Source organism: Ischnura elegans, chromosome X (assembly GCF_921293095.1).
Source record: "Ischnura elegans chromosome X, ioIscEleg1.1, whole genome shotgun sequence".
Taxonomy (NCBI): domain Eukaryota; kingdom Metazoa; phylum Arthropoda; class Insecta; order Odonata; family Coenagrionidae; genus Ischnura; species Ischnura elegans.
In genome coordinates, this window is record NC_060259.1 from 66,998,448 (window position 1) to 67,001,719 (window position 3,272).

A 3,272-nucleotide genomic window follows, 5' to 3' on the forward strand; every position below is an offset into this window, starting at 1 on the left:
TACCATTAATATTCGTAAATCATTATTCTATTAGGTACGCTTCCTTTTATATAAGTTAACTCTTTTGAAAATCATGCTCTGTCCACTTCATTATAATGTTAGATTAGGCTACTCAATAATATGATGAAAATATTAAGAATATTATTTCAATACTAATGGAGATCATAATTGGGAATTTTCAGCTAGTTCGTTAGCCCATTAAATCCCAAGCAGGTTAATAACTTAAAAATTCCAAATATTTTGATGAATTAGCAATAAAACAGACTCAAATAAGGCAAATTATCGATTTCTACATTTTTATTGTTTTTAGTTTGCCGATGGTGAAACGTTGCGTATACGCAACATTGGGAGTTCCCCGGGTCAAATGAGCCGTTTGACGCACAAAAGGGTCGCGTCGTTACTCCAGTAATATTTTTTAGCTAAGGTGTAATAACCACTGAACATCAGAATGGAAGAAATACCACGCTATTGTAATATTTTCCCAGAATTTCACGCACAATGATCACTGGCGATAGTGAGCAACTTAGGCTGCAAATGTGGGTTCAGGTCATTTGGAGGGAACGATTGTTCAACAGACTATCACAGGTATAGTAAAAGCAGATGGAACAGAACATTATCCCTTCTATATACCGTAATACCCAGTGTTCAAGCTATCCCTTTGAGCCATTACCTGAGTCAATATACCAAGAAATATTTTTCTTGGAATCCAAATGCATTCCTCATCACTCATAGTTCTCAAAAAATTTCTTTCGAAATTCCCAAAAGAATCAACAATAGGAGGTCAAAAAATCAACAATACGGATCTATGAACTGCATAACCGACTTTGGCACCCTTCAAAACCTACGGTTTGACACGTTGGTTTTCATGATGGCACGACTTCTAACTCTATGACCTTTGACCCCCATGGTGACCCTCGGAGGTCAATTAGTGAATAATACGGGTTTTTAGACAATACCAATGACTTGGGTACCCTGTAAAACCCATGGATCGACACCTTTGTTGGTGTGCTATTCCTTTTGCCACCCTTATGACCTTGACGGTGACCTTACTGGGTCAATGGTTTAACTTTCGTAAATAAAAGTGTTATTTTCGTGTTTCTCGTGTCCGAAAACCTAGGAATTGACATATTGGTCAATGAAATTCAGACTTCCTTGTATCTTGATTTTTTTACATTGAAACCCCATAAGGCAAATTCAAATTTTTGGTTTGGACCCACATTGTGAGGTCAATAGGTCAAAATTGTAAAATTTTGCTTACACTCAACAAAACTTAGGACCTTTCCTCATAAGTGTGCCAATTTTCATGAATATTGCTTGATGCAAAGTTACTAAAATTACAGGTCAAAAATGACACACGACCCTTGGGACAGTCTGTATAATACGCTTTCCTTATAAGGCCGACTGTATTGGCATTGGGAGACAGTTGAGGAGAGAGTTTCAGTTTCTAAATCATATTTCAGTCTCTAGGTGTGAGCGAAATAGTCAAAGTGCACTTGATGTTCAACTATATCGAGTCCAACGAAATTTCAGTAGACAATGAACGTTTAAGCGATACGCGAATGCCCACTTCGGGGGCATGCCTCGAAGTATACTCACGAGCTAGTTACGGGTACTGTGAATTGCATCAATATTGAATTTGTAAATTGAAGGATTTTGATGATTCTGATTGGCTGGCTGCCGAGATGATGTTTTTTCGCGTTGTGTATTTCAATTTAGAATTTTATTTCCACTAAATTAATATTTAAAAATCTTATTTGAGTATGCTTTGGTGATAATATGGGATAAATCTAACAATATAATTGTGTACATTTAAAAATTATACCGTAGTAGGTCGGTAGCTAGTGATGACAGCCTTTTATTTGAATTTTAAGCGTAAGATACTGCCAGATGGTGCAACAATTGCTAGATTCCCATGAATTTTTTAACATCATCACTTTCTTCATTAATCATGCGATGAATTAGGCAACTTTTCTTGCGTTAATTATAGTTTTATTCTTGGTCTAACAAAATTTTTATGTCTCCTCAGCCAAAGGACATTTTTGGATGACCTCTGTATCATCATTCTCCAAGTTCTTGGAACATTTTCTCTTCTAGTTTGCAAACAGTTATCCTTCTCCTAATGACATTTAAAATTATCTTTTTATATTCTAAGTGTACTACTACACTAATCATTTCCTATAACTTAAGGCCCCCTGAGATAGTGCAACTGTCTTTCTGATATATATGATCTTAGGTTTTCCCGTCGCATCAGGTGCAGAAACATTTCTCGGGTTTTCCACCGGTAATGTTCTCCATGTCTCCCGACGTTTCGAGCAGCGACAGCAACGAATGGGCGACGTCACATATCGGTTTCTCCTGCGCCTTTAGCGAGCAGGGTTGGACGGACAGGAAAAAAACTTTTCTTCGACTGTAAAGTTATTTTCGCTGCGCATTTCTATCAGTTCCTTTTATTTGGGAAAATCTGTAATGAATATGATTAAAGGCAGCTTGGTGTATGCAATTCTGCTCCATGATTACAGCAAGTTATGTAAAATATCCCATCTCTAATTTATCTTACTCTGACTTATAAAGGCTGTATGAGCTTCGTTCTCTAAGTAATCCATTCATAGCCATAATAATGGGTCTGTTTTCCAGTTTCGATCTTGACGATGTTGGTAGCCATGTTTGCATTAAACTATAACATCTTTCCGTGGCACCTTCAACCTTTCTGTTATTCGTACGAAAGATCCACAGAGAAAAAATCATCCGCCTTGACCGGGATTCGAACCCGGATCCCGCGATTGCCGGTCGAGTGCTTTAGCCAGATAGGCTACCGAGGCCTCATTCTTCCCTGTTGATATTTTTGGACACTACCGGACAAGTGCCAAAAGTATCCTCAAAGAACAATGACGCCTCGGTAACTTAACTGGCTAAAGCACTCGACCGGAAATCGGGGAAATCGGGTTCGAATCCCGGTCAAGGCGGATGATTTTTTTCTCTGTGGATCTTTCGCACGATTGTGCACTGCGGGTGACTCCCGTATAAGTTATCACCGTGGCTAGTCCCGGTATATTTTAAACTTTCTGTTATTCATTGCGATTCAAATTATTTCAACTTCTCATCAGTCTTTTGCTGTTTTAATTTTCATGAGCTGAAGGCTGTTAAGTGAAGTGAACATATACATGATCTTTTTCTTATCCGGTAGGAATAGATTTACAGGATCAAGGATATGGACGAAAACGAGAGGCAAGGTAAATGTGTAGGAGGCCTGCATGATAAATGTAAGAAAGTGG